This window comes from Puma concolor, chromosome D1, assembly GCF_028749965.1.
Source record: "Puma concolor isolate L17-30 chromosome D1, mPumCon1.1.hap2, whole genome shotgun sequence".
Taxonomy (NCBI): domain Eukaryota; kingdom Metazoa; phylum Chordata; class Mammalia; order Carnivora; family Felidae; genus Puma; species Puma concolor.
This window is the reverse complement of record NC_141676.1, coordinates 48,669,399-48,690,756: the sequence shown is the minus strand read 5'-3', so window position 1 is coordinate 48,690,756 and position 21,358 is coordinate 48,669,399. Positions and strand designations below refer to the sequence as shown.

Below are 21,358 nucleotides of genomic sequence, written 5' to 3'. Positions count from 1 at the left end.
CCAGCACCCTGGGCCTTGCAGTTGGAATATTTTCACTAATGGAAAAAACAGGAAAAGCCCCTTCTAGGAAATTCTCTTCCAAAGGTTAATATAGTCCCATTTTCCAACAGGGCATTAATGATTGGTGCAAATGGTCTTATGACACTCACAGTCCTTACAATGGGCAATTTGATGTACTCATTTTTAAAAAGTGAACTAACTGATATTTTTTCTCTGTAGATTTCCTTTTTTTTTTTAGCTTTGACTCCTCATGAATTTGCATTTTCTGAGCAAAGCTCCTCTTGGAATAGAACTAGGATTTCAAAGCAATGGGGCCATTTCTTCATGAGCTGGTTATGAAACCATTCTGTGAGCTTGGGCCAGTGGCGTCTCTCTCTGGGCCTAGCTTTTAGCTTCTGTACAATGACTTTCAGACTTTTGACTCCCTGGAGTTCTGGCCAGAGGGATGGTCTCCCCCAACTCATGGTAACCAAAGGCAGTGGCCTGACAACAGACAGCTTGATAGAGTTTCTTCTTCCATGCCTCTGTGCCACAGTAACATACTCTCCTGCCTTCCCCCATCCCCCACAAATACAACAATTCATTCCTACTGCCCTTTCTTGAGGCTCGAAGAAGATACTTTAGCTCTGAAGCAGATTCTCAGAAGATAAGAAAATGCCACTGATGTGGTTGGAAAAATCTGAGCTGGATGAAATGGAAACACAGAGCTCTCCCCTGAGGCTGGATGAGAAGTGTGTGGATGGAAGCCAAGTCCATCCTTTCCTTGAGCTTCTGGGAGCTGGCAGCTCACCCCCTCTCTCAGAATGTAGTGCCCCCTTGCCCTTCACCCTTCTTGTAGATACCCCCATGGGTATTACTGTTGAGCCTGCAGGACGCTGGTTATCTGGGGACAAATCAGTGTCACTGTGGATTGAACTGTTTTTTATTGATTTCTCTGTGGGTGATTTATAACTGCCTTCTTCCTAAAAGGGTTTGTGGCCAGATGTCAATAAAAACACACAAAAGGCAAGAGAGTTAAAAATAATGCTGAAAAAGGGAGCAGAAACTGTGCAAAGAGGGAGATAAGTCCACCAGCCAAGGTGGGATGATGCCTCAGCTCAGATGACCTGGAGGAAAATCTTGATTTTGAGTTCCCACTGATATAAGCGAGATTGGACTTTGGCTACTATAAGAAGTACAGAGCAAAGAATTGTTACATCTTGAGCTTCCAAACTGATTCTTCACTCAAAAGAGAACAAAATTAGAGTGAGCTTTTTAAGAAGTTTAAAGTTCACTTCACAGGAGTCTTTCCATTTAAGAACTTCAAATTTCACTTCACGGAAGGACACCTCATGCAAGTTCATTACCCTCCTGTTTACACATCAGGATTTGGAATTGCTTCTGCTTTTTTTTAAAAAGCAGTCACTATAGAGGTTCTAGATGTTACATGCATGTCTATGGCTAGTTACTGACCTTCCCTGATGTGGCTGTGGAGAAGATTGACTAATTGAACTCAAGGAACACGCAAAACCACACATAAGGATCCTTTATCTCAGGGACTATATAGGCAGTGCCTTTTAATTCAGGCTGCAGGCCAGTGTCATTTAGTGGTCATATGAATGTGTTATTTAAACAAATTCTGGCTTCACTAGTTGCAACTAACCAGAGATCAGCTCTCTCAGAAGAAAATCCATAAGACTATTGGTTGGGGCTGAACTGTGCCTAAAATTCATATATTGAAGCCCTAATCCCCAGAACCTCAGAATGTGACTGTATCTGGATATTGGTCTTAAAAGGGTGAGTTAAAATGAGGCTGTTAGGGTGAGCCCTGATCCAATCTTACTGGTACTCTTATAAGAAGAGAAAATTTGGACACACAGAGAGACACCAGGGATGTACATACACAGAGGAAAGGCCCTGTAATGACACAGAAAGAAGGTGGCCATCTGCAAGCTGAAGAGAGAGACCAAATCTACCAACACCTTGATCTTGGACATCTCCAGAACTCTGAGAAAATTGATTTCTGTTGGTTAAGCCACCCAGTCTATAGTATTTTGTTATGGAATCCCTAACAAACTAATGCAGCTATTTTTAAAATCTTTTAATGTTTGTTTATTTTTAAGAGAGAGAGAGAGAGAATGAGCAGGGGAAGGGGCAGAGAGAGATGGAGACACAGAATCTGAAGCAGGCTTGATGCAGGGCTCACACTCACAGGCCGTGAGATCGTGCCTTAGCTGAAGTCGGACATTTTACTGACTGAGCCACCCAGTTGCCCCTAATGCAGCTATTAATTTCTTGGCTGTATCAGGTTTAAATTCAAATCTCTTTCAAACACCTAACCTTAGGAATTGGGGTCAATGAATTTGGAGGAATAACAGCTTTAGTATTTCTCAAGTCAAACACAAAGCTCCTTTTAGGACCCTCTAATGAAATAAACATGCCCTGGACAAGGACCCAAGAATTCTAGTTTCAAAGAAGTAAAACTACCATTACTTGCAAATGGAATAATATTGTATATATAAAATCCTAAGGAATCCACTAAGAATCTATTTGAACTAATAAATGCATGCAACAAAGTTGCAGAATACAAGATTGGTATATAAAAACCAACTATATTTCTATACACCAGCAATGAACAATTTGAAAATGAAATTAAAGAAACATAATAATAACATCAAAAAGCTTAATATACTTAGGGACGCATTCAACAAAAGAAATTAAAAACATATACTCTGAAAACGACAAAACATTGTTGAAGGAAATTAAAGAAGACCTCAATAGATGGAACACCATCCCATGTTCATGGGTCAGAAGACTTAATATTGTTAAGGCAGAAATATTCCCCAAATTGATGTACAGATTCAACACAATACCCTTTAAAATCCTAGCTGCCTTTTTTTTTTTTTTTTGCAAAAATTGACAAACAGATCCTCAATTTCATATGGAAATGCAATGGACTAAGAATAACCAAGACAATCTTGAAAAAAGAAGGAAAAAAAGAATAATTCACATCTCTCAATTTCAAAAGCTAATATATAAAATTACAGTAGGACAGTGTGACACTCGATACTATACAAGGATAAACATACAGATTAATGGAAGAAAATTGAGAGTTCGTAAGTAAATCCTTACATTTATAGTCAGTTGATTTCAACAAGGGTACCATGATAATTCAATGGGTAAAGAATAGTCCTCAACAAATAGTTCTGGAACAACTGGATATCCACATTCAAAAGAATAAAATTGGACACCTCCCTTATACCATACACAAAAATTAGCTCAAAATGGATCAGATGCCTAAATGGAAAAGGTAAAACTGTAAAGCTCTTAGATGAAAACATAGGAGTAAATCTTTGTGTTCTTGAGTTAGGCAATACCTTCTTAGATACAATACCAAAAGCACAGGGAACAAAAGAAAAAAGAAATAAATTGAACTTCACCAAAATTAAAAACTTTTGCACAGTGAAAAATACCATTGAGAAGTTAAAATACAACCCATAGAATATAATAAAATATTTACAAATGATATATCTAATAAGAGACTTGAATCCAGAATATATAAAGAACTCTTAAAAAGACAGATACTTTTTAAATGGCCAAAAGAATCAAATAGACATTTCTCCAAAGAAGATATACAAATGCCCAATAAATATATGAAAAGATGCCCAATATCACTAGCCATAAGGGAAGTATAAATCAAAAACAACGAGATACCACTTCACACCCATTAAAATGGATACAATAAAAAAGACAGATAAGAACAAATATTGGTAAGGATGTGGAAAACTTGGGATCCTTATGCATTGCTGGTGGAAATGTAAAATCATACAGCCACTTTGTAAAATACACTGGCAGTTCTCATAATGTTAAACATAGATCCATAGTCAAAAAGTGAAAACAAATGAAATGTCCAACTAATTAACAGATGAATAAAATGTGGTATATTAATGCAGTGGAATATTATTCAGCCATAAAAGGAATAAAGTACTGACACATGCTAAAATATGGATAAAACTTGAAAACTTTATGCTAAGTGAAAGAAGCCAGTCACAAAACACAATATATTGTTTGATTGCATGATTGCCTTTATATGAAATGTCAAGAATAGATAGAGAAATCTGTAGAGACAGAAAGTAGATTAATGGTTGCTTAGGGCTGGAAGGATGGGAGAAATTGGGAATGATGATTAATAGGTATAGGGTTTCTTTTTACATAATGAAAATTTTCTGGATGGCAGCACAGTTCTCTGAATGTGCTAACAATCACTGAATTATACATTTTAAGTAGGTTAATTGTATGATATTGTATGTGAACTATATCATAATAAGGCTGTTTAAAAATAAAACTTTCTGCAAAAAAAAAAAACAAAAACAATAAGGAAACTACCTTTGGCCCTTACTACATAGCAATCTTTCTGGATACAGTTTCCTGAAACAAAAAAGGTGGAAATTAAGCCACACGATTTCCAAGTTTTCTTCCATATCTAAAATTCCCAAATGTATGTAATTTAAGAAAATGGGTTGAGGAAAAGAGATGGTATCTGGGTGTATGTCTCTAGGATGGGGCCATTTGGAGAGAAATGAAGAAGGAGGGGGACAACAAAAAGACTAAGAGAGATAGAGATGCAGGGACAAGGGATGTGAGCTCAGAGAGACAGACACATAAGAGACACAGAGGCAAAACTATACTCAAAAAGAAGGAGAAATTAACCAAATGCATGTGCAGATCAGTCATCCATTCTTCCATTTAGCAAAATTTACTGAGGACCTAGGAAGCCAAACTCTGTATTCAGTAGTAAACCAGGCAGACTGAGCCACTGAGCTCAGCAATTAGAAGCACAGCAGTAATCAGGCAACGATAAGCATGGGTAGTGAGAGCTGGGATGCTGTAGTTCAAGGTGCTCTGGAAGTACACAGGCTGCATGCATGCACGTGTGCACACATGCATACACACATTCATACTGCACCACACTCAACACACGCAACATTCCCAAAAGTCAAATCAGTTTTGCAGGGTGCACCATGTCTCACCTGAGGCATTTCAAATTCAAATATATGTTATGTTTTTACAAGGATGGGCACAAATGGGAATGACATCTTTTATTCTCACTCTGAAGTCTCTCTAAAATGAGGCTCAAGGAAAGGATTCATCCCTCAGTTTGGAGATTTCCCCCTACCCTTTCTCCTTTATCAGGAACGACTGGCTTTGGAAACAGAGAGGAATGTGACTATTACAAGCACACCAGCCCTACTCCTCTGGGCTTTCAGCTGGAAAGTTCCCAAAACACATTCTGTTCTATTCTGCTTCCATCCCATCCAGACCTGGCCCAATAAAGACATCATGTGTTGCCTATTTCCCCTGTGTTGTGGCTCCTCTACTGCTGACGGTATGACACGCTGACAGCATGAGAGGGAATCTCAGCTCAACAGGGAAAGTAATTCTGTTCCCTGTACAGTGTCTGCAATAAGTGACCACCAGGTTATATCCATGTCTGGAGAGTCACACACAAACACACACCAGCCCCCCACTCCCGATCAACCCTGATTCCCTGATCCTTGCCCATGGGACAAGAGCGACACAGGGCATGAGCATCTCTCCCACATCATGGAGACTGACCTCCAGTCTCCTAACAATTAAAAGGTTAAGATCTATAACCACTGCACTTTGAGATTGAAATGCAGTTTGAGTGTTTCTCCGCTTATAGATCATGCACTTTTGCTCTCATGTTCTTGGCTGTGACCCTTGTGCTGACTCTTGAGTGGTCCCACTTTACCTCTCTAAGAGATGCCCATGCAGCACAGAACAGAAAAAGTGTTTATAGGGGGGAAGGGGGGACAAGGTGGGCTATGCCACAGTTTCCTCCCCTGTAAAATGGACATAATCACTTCTATCTCGGGATTGTTGACAGGATGAAATGAGATGTGTAAATGCCTTGGTGCAGAATCAGTGCCTTGGAGAGACATCTGCAGTTTGGGCCCATTTGGTGGCCCAGTCCCCCTTCTTCTGGTAACAGCAGCAGCATCTTCATCGTGCCTGTGCTTGGGGTGGGGATAGCTGACTCCACTATGGGAGTGGGGCTGTAACACAGGCCTGGCCAATCAGAACACCCCATGACCCTAGCCCTGGTGATCAAGGGATGGACACATGACCCTGACTGAGCAGTAAAGTCATCTCAGTGACTTTCATTGGAACAATTGGGAGAGTTCTTGCCGCTGGGGTTTCTGAGAGGATAGGATATAAGCTGGGAACTGTAAGTGCCAGGTTGCCATCATGAGGCAGAGGCCACCTGAGAAGAGCTCCAATATCAAGGACAATTGAGAAGTAGAGGGGATGAGCCCCATGCATCCAACTGCATCTGAACCTGCCCTAGACCTGTCAGTTATGTACCCCAGAAAATCCTGGCTATTGCCTAATCTAATCTGAATAAGTTTCTGTTCCATGCAGACAAGAATCTTGGCTAATGCAAAACTCACTGGATTTGGCTTACCCTTCCCCTTTCCCACTGCCATTGGTCTGGAGGGGCCTTTCTTGATTCGTAGAGACTTTGCCAGGGCTCATATCCTCATCCTCAGTCTCTTTTCCTTCAGTTCTTCTTCCATCACACTGATCATTCTCTGCACGGGCTTAGTCTTGTTACCCCTCAGCTTACAGGACTCCTTGACTCGCCAGTGTCTGGAGAGCAAGTCCTGGCTTCCTCAGCTCTACCTTCAAAACCCTCCACAACCTGACCCCAATTCCTCTTGTGTTTCTTTTTTAACTGAGGTGTAATTGACATATAACATTAAATTAGTTTCAGGTGTGCAACATAATGATTCAATATTTGTATATATTGCAAAAAAGGTCTCTACTATAGTTCTAGCTAATATCCGTCACCATATGTAGTTACAAAATTTTTTTTCTTGCAATGAGAACTTTTAAGATCTACTTTCTTAGCACCCTAATTCCTTTCGAGCTTACCTCTCACAACCATCTCCAATGGTTCTGTGCATACTATGCCTGATTTACATCAACCCCATCCCCTGCTCTGCAATGCTTCCCTACTCTCTGACCCTGTGCCTTTCCCCAGAAAACCTTCCACTTCTTACCTACCTGCCAAAATCCCACCTACTCAATTATCTTCTTTTCCAAGAAGTCTTCACATATGGCCAAGGCAGAATTAATGTCTCACTCCCCTGAATTTACTCCCTTGTTATATATACTACCTGTCAGCCTGTCCTTACTTAAGAATAATGTATATACATCTTGAGAGCAGGGGGCATGTTGTAGTTGATTCTGGATCTCCCTGGGGCCCTCACACAAGGTTTGCCTACCATAGGCCCTTGGTGAATCTATTGACACAAGACCCCAGCTCCCGCCTCACAAACTCTGAATCCTCCACCCTCTCCTTCACTCTACTCTAGGAGAAAGGATCCTAATGTTTGAATCACATTTCCTCTTCACCAGGAAACTTTTTTAATTGTGGTAAAATATACATAACATAAAATTTATAATTTTAAGCATCTTAAAGTGTACAATTCAGTGGCATTAAATACATTCACATTGTTGTACACCTATTACCACTATCTAGCTCCAGAATGTTTTCTTCACCCCAAAAGGAAACATCATAGCCATCAAGCAGCTGCTTCCCATGCCTCCTCCCCCCCCCACACCCCCCCCCCCGGCTCTGCACCCACCCAGGCCCTGGAAATCGCTAGTTTGCCTTTTGTCTCCATGGATTTGCTTGTTCTGGACACTTCATATAAATGGAATCATACAATATGTGGTCTTTTGAGTCTTTCACGTAGCATAATGTTTACAAGATTCATTTATGTTGTAGAACATATCAGTACTTCATTCCTTCTTATGACTGAATAATATTCCATGGCAAGGATATCTCTCATGTTGTTCATGCATATTCATCAGTTGATGGACATTTGGGTCATTGCCACTTTTTGACCATTGTGAATAGTGCCGCCATGAACATTTCTGTACAAGTTTTATTTGAACACCTGTTTTCAGTTTTCTGGGGTATATGCCTAGGAGTGCAATGGATGGGTCATATGGGAACTCTATGTTTACCAGGAAGCCTCCTACACTTCCCATCTCCAGCCCTCATCTACATCCTGGATCTGCTTGGCTGACTTCATCTTGGAAGAGTCCATCAGCTTTTTATAAGGGAGCTATTTCATCTTGATCGCTGTCTCCTGATGGCAATCCTTACAGGGCATTCCTAGTCTTTAATATCAACCTCTTACTATTTACAGTTTCCTATTGTCTAACTATTTCAAATCCACTGTTTAGTTTGTTCCTCACAACATCACTACAAAGTAGATTCTATTATGTCTGTTTTTCAGATGAGAAGGCTGAGATTCAGTGGGGTGAAGGGACTTGACAAGGTCACAACCATTAGGGTCCCAGATAAAACTGACTCCCACTCCAGTGCCCTTTGTGTACCACCACAGTGGCTCTCTCTCTATCAGCCTCTCTGTCCAAGGTCTTTTTAAAAAATAATCACCTTCTAAATTTATTCTCAGATCCACCATTGTTTAGAAATTCCCCTTGCTAGGTGACCAATCAATGCTGGCACAGATTTCTGCTACACTCTGCCAGATGGCACTTCATTTATAATTATATTTAAACATTTTTGCCTATACCAAGGAGATCAACTTTTGCCTTTTCTGGGTCTTCAAGAGTCTTCTGGAATCCTGAGTTAATGCTCCCTTTTGATGTTGATATGACACTAACTCTGAGCATGTCCCATAAGCTCAACCTCAGTTCTCAAAAGGTTGTTCCACCCGAGAGCATCTCCTCCCCTACTCAGGATGAAGCTGTCTCTTGGACTAGAGTCACCTGACCTCTTTGGAGCATAAAACAAAGGCACAATGACCTCCAGCCTGCTCCTTGGAACTTCCCATCCTAGTGTCCTATGTCCAAACAGGACTAGAAGACTATAAGGAACAAGGCAAGAATGGAACAATCACCATTCATCAAAGGCATACTATGTGTCTGATACTTTAGGTATATTTGCTCACTCAATCCCCTGACTGCAGAAGGAGGCAAATGTTATTTTGCAGATAAGGAAAGTGAAGCTCAGTGTGGTGCTGTGACTTGTCCATAGGGACATCTTAAGGGTGGCCAAGCAGGACTAGAAACTAGCAGAGCCCATCCTGTACCCACTCTAGACACTGTCTGCCTCCCAGGGAGAAGCTTTTTGGGCTGATCTGGCCCACTTAGAGCCTGCCCTCGCAGTTCTACAAGCAGCAAGGGCTTTCTAGATGCCACATGACCCACCTTGTGTGCACTCAAGCAAGAATGTCTCTTGCTAGCTGTTTCCAAAGAGTATTCTCTGCAACGCTTTTTCTGGGTGATTTTGTTAGTAGCTGTGAAAATAAAGGTTTCTGTGTTTAAGTACATTTGGGAACATCAGCATTGGACAGATTTCTGTACTGTAGGGCTTCTCAGCCTTTAGGAAGCCAATATGCAGGATAAATCTTCAAGAGGGAAGTACAGGGGCACCTGGGCGGTGCCATTGGTTGGGCATCCGACTCTTTTTTTTTTTTTTTATCCATTAAATTTATTTTATTATATTTCTATTTTTTTATTTTTTATTTTTTATATATGAAATTTATTGTCAAATTGGTTTCCATACAACACCCAGTGCTCATCCCAAAAGGGCATCCGACTCTTGATCTCAGTTCGGGTCATGATCTCATGGTTCATGAGTTCAAGCCCCACATTGGGCTCTGTGCTGATGATATGGAGCTGACTTGGGATTCTGTCTTTCCTTCTCTCTGACCCTCTCCTGCTTGTACTCTCTCTCTCTCAAAATAAATAAATAAATAAATAAATAAATAAATAAATAAATAAATAAACTTAAAAATTAAAAAAAGAAAGTATAGAATGTTTCCCAAACTTATTTGACCATGAATGTTTTCTCGAGGAGTATCTCAATGTGTTTTCCTCAAAGCCTAATCACAGATGCCCCAGGCCCTCTCAGGCTGGTGGGGAGCCAGAGGTGAGAAGCAGAGCGGTTGTGCACATGGACTCTGGAGCCAGGCTGCCTGGGATCATTTCCCAGCCCTGCTGCACAGTAGCTGGGTGACATTGGGCAAATTACTCCATCTGTCCCTGCCTCAGTTTACCCATATGTGAAACACAGATGGTGATAACTATGTAGATTATATAATACAGGTAAACTTCTTAGAACAATATTTGGCACATAGTCAGTGCTCACTGTTAGTTGGCATTGTCAGTCCTTCACAAGCCTTGCAAAAAGGGATTCCTCACATATTCCCTCAGAACTAGCAGTCTGCACATGGCACTCTCTGCCCATAGGCCAACAGCATCCTCTCAGTTTATAAAACCTCTTAACCAAGATGGCAGGAAGCCCCATAAAAGCCAGCCAAGGTTCCGTAGGAGTAGCCCTTCTTAACCTTGATGGCTGGGAAGGCCAGCCCCTTACAGACAGGCACATAAGATTCAGAAGACCCAGATTTTACACCCAAATTCCTCATTTTCCAGTGGGATCTTGAGTTTCCTCCCCTATAACATAGAACATAACAAGGCTCTAATCCAGGGCCTTCTCCACAGAGAAGGGTGGAGTTAGAGCACTAAGCAGGCAGAGGGGATGGATAGCAGGACAACACCAGTGACAGGTGGTAAGTATGTTCCCCTTTTGAGGAAATGGGAGAGGGTACCTATGACAAAGGTGCTTGGGTAGTGAATTAGGATAATGAACAGTAGCTTCTGCAACAGGCCCCAAATCTCAGTGCCTTTGAATGTACACCTTGCTGAGCTAAGTCTTATGCAAGTTGGGATACCCACCTCTATCTTCTGGCAAGAAGTTCTATAACAGAAAATCCCATGTGGAATATATAAGTGGGTGTGTGTGGGGTGCCTGGGTGGCGCAGTCGGTTAAGCGTCCGACTTCAGCCAGGTCATGATCTCGCGGTCCGTGAGTTCGAGCCCTGCGTCAGGCTCTGGGCTGATGGCTCAGAGCCTGGAGCCTGTTTCCGATTCTGTGTCTCCCTCTCTCTCTGCCCCTCCCCCGTTCATGCTCTGTCTCTCTCTGTCCCAAAAATAAATAAACGTTGAAAAAAAAAAATTTATAAGTGGGTGTGTGGATGCCAAGCGTTCCTGGATGACCCTGGCTGCCAAAACTGTGCTCCTCTGTTGCCCAGTTGTGTTCCCCTCCCCTTTTTGGAGAAGCAAGACGTATTTGCCCGCTGAGTTAATTCTCCCAGCTTCTCTAGGGCTCTACAAGCTCGGGAGTCTCTGGTTGCCTGGTTGACTGCATTATAGTGTTTTAATTTCTCACCTCTGGGAGCATCAGGCCTCACCAGTCCCCAGCCTCTGGCAGAGATGGTTAGCATTCTCTGAGTATTCCTGTGTTCCTCTTCATTCCCAGCCTCTCTTGCTGTTGGTTGGGGCCCAGCCACTAATTCTGGCCAAGAGATTGTATTTCACCTCTGGGTTGAGGCACTGAGAGCCATGCCTCCTGCATCCCACTCTTCCTCCATTGAGATGGCTCTGTGTTTCATAGGAAGGCTGAAAGAACCAATTCAGCAACATATGTGCCCCCTCACCCTAAGTGTCATTTCTCCAGTTGTGGTTGGCAGACAGGACCATCCAGGAATTCTTGGCGTTTATACAGCCATTTAATGCTAGATACAGCTTCCATATGGGGTTTTCTGTTATGAAACTTCTTTCTGTAATTTGAAGTATCATGACCTGTGATTCAGATACTCCCAGTACCACCATGAACAGTGTGCCAGGTGGCATGTCTCAGACTATAATGTGCACACAAATCACCTAGAGGTCTCATTAAGGTGCAGATACTGACTCAGTAGGTTTGAGGCCACACTCAGGAGTCTGCATTTCCAACAAGCTCCCAGGTGATACTGACGTTGTTGGTCCTAGACTGTACTCTGAAAAGCAAGGTGATGGGGCAGGGCTGACTTATTCACTAAGTATGGTGGGAACCATGCATAGTGCCCATGAAAATGTTTTAATTTCTTTTAAAATCAGAAGGGAAAAAAAGTAAACTTTCAGGCCAAAAAAATGTCCTGATAGATAACATTAATGTATTTATATCAACAGTTATAAAATAAATTTCTTAAGGAAGAAGGGACCCATGGAGACAAAAGTGCCTAAGGCCCACAAATATCCAATGTGGCTTTGGGACAGGGCAGGGGCACAGGAGGTGGTGTTAGGCTACATATAATGCATAAAACCATGAAATCCAGAGAATCCATGCGAGGTTATACAGAGTATATGGCTATGTGGTCGTCTGGGAGGATCACATGAGATACAATCAGAGAACATGCTTTGCAGAGGGTAGCTAGCTGCTCAAATCATTTTAGGGGGTCTCCTCAGGTTCTCCAGATCTCTCCCACCTAGGAAGCTCTGAAGAGGTATGCAGGGCCTCCTGGAGGTCCCCAAATTCTGGTGTCCCAAATGTCTTCCAAGGGACTTCCAGTCTTTTTTGCCTAGGACCCCATTCCATTGTTCACATCCATCTGCTCCCAGAGCCCAAGGACTTAAAGCAGCTGACCCTGTAGTGTGAGGGAAGAGGAACCAGGCTCCAGAGGCTGCTTTTGTTAGTGACAAACACAACACATCTCTGATCTGAACAGTAAATGTCCAAAGCATGAGTCAAATGCCTTGTTAACAGGAAAGAGAAAGAATAGGCATTCCCTTCAGCAGTAAATGTTTTCTCATATACACACCCTTCCACTTTACTCTGGACCCAGTGCTAGTTCTGACTGCCCAGAAAGGCACTGTGTGGGCTTTTAGACAATGGATAATAGCTGATTCTTCTAACATACCTGCAATCCTCTTTATCACATATGCAGCAACTGACAATGTCAATACTCCAGGAGGACCTCAGTCATATGACCATTGGGGTGAATCACTGGGCCTTGGGCATGAACAGTGCACAGATGAGGAAACTAAGGCCTCAGAAGGCAGAAGTGATTTGCTCAAGGACACAAAATGATTTGGAAGCAGAGCCAAGCCTAGAACCTGGGACCCCTACTTATAATGTTGGCTTCATTTCAGCACCAGGGATGGATACTGGAAGATACACTCTATCTTCAAACCTAGGAGTGTCTGTTCATTCATTGACTCACTCAATATCCACCAATAACCTGCTACAAACTTGCCATCGTTCTAGCTTACCTTAATACCTCTCTATAAATCCATGAAGACCTAACTTTTTTTTTTTTTTTTTTTTTTTTTTATATATGAAATTTATTGTCAAATTAGACCTAACCTTTTTAACAGTCTTACCAGCCTTGGGGCACCTGGGTGGCTCAGTTGGGTAAGCATCTGAATCTTGATTTCGGCTTAGGTCATGATCTCACAATTCATAAGTTCGAGCCCTGCATCAGGCTCTGTGCTGGTGGTGTGGAGCCTGCTTGGGATTCTCTCTCTCCCCTCACTCTCTCTCTCTGCCCCAACCCTGCTCACAATCTCTCTCTCTCTAAAATAAATAAATCAACTTAAAAAAAAAAAAGTCTTACCAGCCCAGCCACTACCTCCTCCTAGCCTGAGAGCTTCAAGTGTGAGATTCTGTCTGCTGATAGGCTGCATGCACTTTGAACCAAGGGCAATCAAGCCTTGACCTTGCCTCTTTCCTGAGTTAACTAATGAACCTCAGAAAACCTTGAGCTTCAAGCAAAAGAAAGATAATCAGCAAAAGAAAGATAATATTTTTACCTATCACCTATCAAAAATATGATAATATATGTAAAGCACTTAACATGGTATATAGCTGGTGTTCAACAAATGATAGCTGTTGTGGTAATGATAAGAAGTACACTATTATCACTCCTGTTATTGTCAAGCAAAACAAGAAGGCTCCTGAAGATTTCAGCGAGTGGAATCTTCCCCTCCAGGACTCTAAAAAGGCAGGCTTACTTCATCTGAGCAACTTCTTATAGACTGTAAGAGTCATGAGACAGGGACAACTTGCCAAGTGTTTCTGGGTCTAATTTGCCAGATCCTTGAGGTCCATCCCCACACCCCTCTTTCTCTGCTGGGCTGAAAAACCATCTGCTTCTATCAGTGTAAGGCCCTGTGATCCTCAGACCTGTTGAAATTGTCTGTACATGGTGACAACAACAAAGAAATAAAGCTACCTTCCAATACAACCACGTGGAAAACCCACATGCAAGGGATATGATTAGTTATCTAAGGAAGTGACTCAAGAAATTGTCTGTAAATGTGGCTGAAGGGTGAGGAGGCTTGACCGGGATCTCCAGATGACAGAACAGGAGGATGATTATGAGTTTACAGAGAACAACATCCTTTGGAAAGACTTCTGCTTTCAGCAATTTGCCCTTCTTTAGGAAGGACCCCTGTATATAAGGAATGGCTCCCCATGATCCTATTGCCTGTCCTCAGCTGATTAATACTGACCCACGATGGGCCCATCATGTTCTCTCTCCCAAGACCTTGGACAGAGACTAAGAGTCCCTGGACCCTGGTTGAGCCAGGGCTCTGCCCTAGAGCAGTGGTCTTCAGAGTGAGGAATGAGTGCCCATGGAATACGCAAGATGATCCAGGGGAACATGGGAAGACAACTGGAAACTGTTATTAAGTTCTACTTTCTTTGTATTATATAAGCAGATTGACAATGGGGCCTTCATTCAGTCTCTATGTTGAAAGGCCACTGTCACATCCAGTTTGTGAGATGTCCTGAAGGAACAGGGGAAATTCTACAATGCTAAGGGATTGACATAACAGCACCATCATGTATTCATTTGCTTTAGTGAAGTATGACACAGTTTGTATGTGCCCAAGTAAGTGGATTAGTGAAATATATTTATCTAGGTTTAACCAAACCAACCATCATAAAATGGGCAAGTGGCTTAAAAGTCTCCTAAAAATAAAATAAAATAAAATAAAATAAAATAAAATAAAATAAAATAAAATAAAATAAAACAAAACAAAACAAAACAAAATAAAAGTCTCCTGCAAAAAAAATGTGGAATGAAGATACTACTAAGATACTACAAACACCACAAGCAACTCTCAAACATTTTTTGCAAACTGGTGAATCAAACTGAAAATTTTACTTACAATTCAGTAAGTAAAGATGCCCTTCTTCTACATCAGCTATTTGAGCTCGTTATCCTCTTCCTGCTCTCCCTCTCTCCCTGCCTTCCCCCTGATCTATTCTGTGCCCATGTTCCCAGATGACATCTACCAGATGTATCACTTGGGCTCCCATGCTTGTTTCCTGAGATTGGCCAATGGTCCAGGAGGAGGTGGGAGGAGAGAGAGGTTGGGGGATTTTCTTCTCTGTTCCCACTTGCTGCAGCACTACATCTCTGGCATGAATGTATCCCTTCTTAACTACAGCTCATTCTGGAGGGACCTTCTTCCCTGGATCCCCATGTCACTGGATTATGGTCTCACTATTTCTTTCCCCTGCCCCTTCCAGCTAGGGCTAGTAACAGCCTCCTGCTGTTGCTCATTCTGGGGTGCCTGGGAACCATCTTTTGTAAGCAGTTCTTCTGTTAAAGTCTCTTGAGCCAGTTGAGTTGGATTTGGTTCCTTGCCAGAAGACTGATTGTTACAGTATCTCATTTACCATGACAGTCATTAAAGTGAGGGGTTATCCAAAGAGCTGAGATTTTAAAACATAATGAGCTCTCTCAGTAAGGAATACTCTTAAGGAAAGAGAAAAAAGCCAGTGGCACTGTTTAAAAAAAATAAAGCATGATTTTCATATATTATTTCATCTTTCTCAACCCTTCAAAATTTCTATTTTTATGTGTTTTATAAAATAACTGGCTTATTAATGTAGCTCATGAATATGACTTAAAGAAATGCACATAAATTGGAGGTGCATACTAAAACAATTTTTTTAACTGATGAGATGAACCATCAAAAAACCTTTGCCCTAGAGAAGACCTCTGCTCTAGAAAAAAAAAAAAAAAAAAAAAAAAAAGGTAAGTTCCTGCTGTCATGTCCCCAGCACTGCCCTGGGGATTGCCTTCCCAATACCTGCCTGTCTACTTTTTCCTTTGATTCTCTGAACTACCTTCCAGCAAACCCCATCTTTCTCCAGAATAAAACGGGACTCCAAAGACAAAGGCTGATTTAAGGCTTCCAGGGGAGAGACCCCTCTTGTGCTCTGGGGAAGTCTCTCTGTTGTAGGCAGAAATTACTATCAGGCTCTAGCCTAGGTGAAACACCCCCTCAGAACGTTCTACCTTCTGAGAAAAATTTTCATCTTCCAGGCATTTTGGTCACTGGAAAGGATTATCTCCCACCATACATTAGCACACAGACATTCAGAATTATATACTTCAGTCTCTTATGAGTTTGATTATCATGAGTCAGTCTCCATGTGAACAATCAACTCCAGGCCACTGACCAGGCTTAGGGATAGGGCTAGGACCTTGGAACATCCCCCAAGATGATGCTTTTTAGGGAGTTCTCTTGGCATTCATCCATCTAGGTTCCTCCTAACAACACTTAACCTCATCACCACTACCTTCCAACCTACATTAGGGACTAGTTGGACCACAGCTGGGAAACAGGAAAGACGTCTTAGGTGAGAAGCCCAGAAAGACATTATATTCTTTCTACCAGTGAATCAAGCCCAGGTTGAAAATATCACGATGAGACAGCCCTTTGAAAAACCTGACAACTTGGAGCCACAAAATAGAGGAGTCCCATGTGCTCGATGTTAACCTGGGCTTGAATAATAGTTATTATTTGTTGAATACTTATACACAAATAAGTTCTTTAAATACACTAATCCATTTCATCTTCATAACAATTCTTTGAACAAGACACATCATGACCAGCCTATTTTATATGTCAGGAAAGTAAGGCAGCAGAGGTTAGATCATTTTGCCCAAGGTCACGCAATGAGTTGCAAGGCTGAGACTTGGTTCAGGTCATTTGACTTTAGAAGCTGGGGTCTCAACCACTACTCCATGCTGCCTCTGAGGCAGACTGGGTGACTATGGCAGGATCTATGACCTTTTAGGGCACAAGACTTGGTGAGTCAGAGAATGTCTCAAGACTCACAGTGTACAACATGGCATTTCTTATGATAGAGATTCTAGACTTGTACTGTATTTTCCTACCAGAGGAAAGGGCTTGTTCATAGACAAGGTTATGAAACATGATAAAGATTGTCACATATTGAAAGAAGACAGAGATACAGAGTAGAGCTGTCCAGCATCCTGCCCCAAAGCTCAGGGCATTTTTGTTCCGAGAAGCAGTGCCAGGACCCCCTAGGCTCAAACTACAGAGGCAGGCACAGAGGATGGACATTCTCACTCTCCTCTATGGCCTGGGTATATGTGCCACAGACAGATGGAAGTTGCCACAGATTAGGCGTCTGATAGTTTTTTATTTGAGTCCCCTTTCTTTACTTACTAGTTAATATTAGTTGTTTTGAGTAAGTGGACTGTGTCAGTTGCTCACAAATATCTCCCTTAGATGGCTATGGTCTGAGTTTAACAACATATTATATATATAAAACACCTGGCACAAACAGCATGCTCAAACAATGGTAGTTCCCATCCCCTCCTTTCATTGTCTATCTACATGAAGGATCCCAGAGGAAGAGGTAGTTAGGAGGCCATTTGCTCCTTGACTGGAGCTGCCTAAATGGAACTTGCATGAAAAAAAATTCACACCAGATACTAGTTGGATGCTTGTCTTGTCCACAGAAGGACTGCTCCTCAAACAGGTGCCCACTAAGCATGTCAGGAAGAGAAAGGGTGAAGTTCCATCAGGCAGGAGAGAGAGGAGCTAGGGGTGCTCACCTCCTGGTACTACATGGCAGCCTCTGCAGCCTGAAAGCTCCCTACCTGTCACTAGGGTGTGGCACATCTGCTGGTGTACATCACCTCAGAGGCCAGCTTTGCAACGGGGCTTGGGTCAGCCCTCACTGAGGCGCCATTAGGGGCATCATGCTTCTTCTCCTACATGATTGTTTCATTGGTGTGGGAGGAGCCACAGAATGTAAGACTCCCGACTCCCCCCCACCCCCAGGGGAATGGCTATCTTTTTTTTTTTTTAATATAACTTATTGTCACATTAGCTAACATACAGTGTATACAGTGTGCTCTTGGCTTTGGGAGCAGATTCGCATGGTTCATTGCTTACATACAACACCCAGTGCTCGTCCCAACAAGTGCCCTCCTTAATGCCCATCATCCATTTTCCCCTCTCCCCCATCCCCTTCCCATCAACCCTCAGTTGAAGGAGAAAACCAAAGCGGGAGGCATCACAATCCCAGACTTTAGCCTCTACTACAAAGCCGTAATCTTCAAGACAGCATGGTATTGGCACAAAAACAGACACATAGACCAATGGAATAGAATAGAGACTCCAGAATTGGACCTCAAAATGTATGGCAAACTAATCTTTGACAAAGCAGGAAAGAATATCCAATGGAAAAAAGACAGTCTCTTTAACAAATGGTGCTGGGAGAACTGGACAGCAACATGCAGAAGAATGAAACTAGACCACTTTCTTACACCATTCACAAAAATAAACTCAAAATGGATGAAGGACCTGAATGTGAGACAGGAAACCATCAAAACCCTACAGGAGAAAGCAGGAAAAAAACCTCTCTGACCTCAGCCACAGCAATTTCTTACTTGACACATCTCCAAAGGCAAGGGAATTAAAAACAAAAATGAACTATTGGGACCTCATCAAGATAAAAAGCTTCTGCACTGCAAAGGAAACAATCAACAAAACTAAAAGGCAACCGACGGAATGGGAAAATATATTTGTAAATGACATATTAGACAAAGGTCTAGTATCCAATATCTGTAAAGAACTCACCAAACTCCACACCCGAAAAACAAATAATCCAGTGAAGAAATGGGAAGAAGACATGAATAGACACTTTTCTAAAGAAGACATCCAGATAGCCAACAGGCACATGAAAAGATGCTCAACGTCACTCCTCATCAGGGAAATACAAATCAAAACCACACTGAGATACCACCTCATGCCAGTCAGAATGGCTAAAATGAACAAATCAGGAGACTTTAGATGCTGGAGAGGATGTGGAGAAACGGGAACCCTCTTGCACTGATGGTGGGAATGCAAACTGGTGCAGCTGCTCTGGAAAACAGTGTGGAGGTTCCTCAAAAAATTAAAAATAGACCTACCCTATGACCCAGCAATAGCACTGCTAGGAATTTACCCAAGGGATACAGGAGTACTGATGCATAGGGACACTTGTACCCCAATGTTTATAGCAGCACTTTCAACAATAGCCAAATTATGGAAAGAGCCTAAATGTCCATCAACTGATAAATGGATAAAGAAGTTGTGGTTTATATATACAATGGAATACTACTTGGCAATGAGAAAGAATGAAATATGGCCTCTTGTAGCAATGTGGATGGAACTGGAGAATGTTACGCTAAGTGAAGTAAGTCATACAGAGAAAGACAGATACCATATGTTTTCACTCTTATGTGGATCCTGAGAAACTTAACAGAAGACCATGGGGGAGGGGAAGGGGGAAAAAGTTACAGAGAAGGAAGGCAGCAAACCATGAGACTCTTAAAAACTGAGAATAAACTGAGGGTTGATGGGGCGTGGGAGGGCGGGGAAAGTGGGTGATGGGCATTGAGGAGGGCACCTGTTAGGATGAGCACTGGCTGTTGTATGGAAACAAATTTGCCAATAAATTTCATATTTTAAAAAATAATTAAAAAATAAAATCTCAGAGGGTGTGTGAGTGAAAAAAAATATATATAGCCTTGAAACATATGGCGGAAAAACTCTGAAAAAAAGAAAAGTCTCTTATAGTTTGCCTCACTCTCCAGGGGAATGGCTGTCAGATGGTGGGTTCTGACAATGGTCAACCTGACTGGCTTAGCCCTTTCCTCTTTCCTTTCTCTTGGGAATGTTCTCCCTGTAGGGGACATGCATTCTGCTCTGCATTTCCTTGCTTTATGATTTAAGGGGGCCTGCCTCCACTAGAGGGCACTCCAGAGGGCTGGGGTAAGTAGGCTTTACAAAGCCTGCTTGTCAATTAATTTCCAACAAAGGAGGCAAGAATATGCAATGGGGAAAAGGCAGTGTCTTCAACAAATGGTGTTGGGAAAACTGGACACTCAGATGCAAGAGAATGAAACTGGACCACTTTCTAACACCATACACAAAGATAAACTCAAAATGGATTAAAGACCAAAATGTGAAACCTGAAGAGAGCACAGGCAATAATTTCTCTGACATTGGCTGTAGCAGTATTTTTCTAGATATGTCTCCTGAGGCAAGGGAAATGAAAGCAAAAATAAACTATTGGGACTATATCAAAATAAAAAGCTTGTGAACACTGAAGGAAACAATCAACAAAACTACAAGACAACTACCAAATGGGAGAAGATATTTGCAAATGACATATCCAATAAAGAGTTAGTATCCAAAATATATAAAGAAATTATACAACTCAACACCAAAAAAACCCCAAATAATCCAATTAAAAAGTTAGCAGAAGACATGAACAGACATTCTCCAAAGAAGACATACAGATGAGGAACAGACATGAAAAGATGCTCAACATCACTTATCAAGAGGGAAATGCAAATCAAAACCACAATGAGATATCATCTCACACCTGTCAGAATGGCTAAAATCAAAAGCACAAGAGCCTTTCTCTCTCCCGGCCATCTTGGAGGTTGCTTTTGGTTGGGTCCATCCCGCACCTAAGGCAGGAAGATGGTGGCCGCAAAGAAGATGAAAAAGTCGCTGGAGCCAAACAGCTCTAGGCTCCAACTCATTATGAAAAGTGGGAAGTATGTGTTGGGGTACAAGCAGACTCTGGAAATGATCCAACATGGCAAAGTGAAACTGGTCATCCTCGCCAACAACTGCCCAGCCTTGAGGAAATCTGAAATAGAATACTATGCCATGTTGGCCAAAACTGGTGTCCATCACTACAGTGGCAATACTATTGAATTGGGCACAGCTTGTGGGAAATACTACAGAGTGTGCACACTGACTATTATTGATCCAGGTGATTCTGATATCATTCGAAGCATGCCAGAACAGACTGGTGAAAAGTGAATCAAATAAAAGTTTTCTTTAATAAAATTGGCTAGAGCTTGTTTTAAAACCTGAAAGAAAAAAAAAAGCACAAGAAACAACAAGTGTTGGTGAGGATGCCATTTACTGGCTTTGTGTTGTTGGACAAGTTCCTGGCCCTCTCTGTGCCTCAGTTTCCTGATCTACATAACAGAGATAATCACAGTAACTACTTCAGGGGGTTGCTATGTGGACTAAATGAGGTACTGCCAATAAAACCTTAGAACAGCACCTAGCACACAGTAAGTACTCAATAAGTGTTAGCTACCCTTGTTATTACTTTTATCCAATAAGCAAACTTCATAACTCTACCATA

The 21,358-nt window shown here is 41.9% G+C and overlaps 1 protein-coding gene, 1 long non-coding RNA gene and 1 pseudogene across 8 annotated transcripts in view; 2 read left to right on the top strand and 1 right to left on the bottom strand.

The window, feature by feature from the left end:
- Window positions 1-21,358, top strand: part of LOC147576659 (uncharacterized) — a 205,288-nt gene that overhangs the window by 142,692 nt on the left and 41,238 nt on the right. The gene's annotated exons all lie outside the window — the stretch shown is intronic.
- The window catches only part of IRAG1 (inositol 1,4,5-triphosphate receptor associated 1), a 121,834-nt gene that overhangs the window by 93,981 nt on the left and 6,495 nt on the right, over window positions 1-21,358 (bottom strand). The gene's annotated exons all lie outside the window — the stretch shown is intronic.
- On the top strand, window positions 20,662-21,073 carry LOC112865097 (large ribosomal subunit protein eL30 pseudogene; annotated as a pseudogene).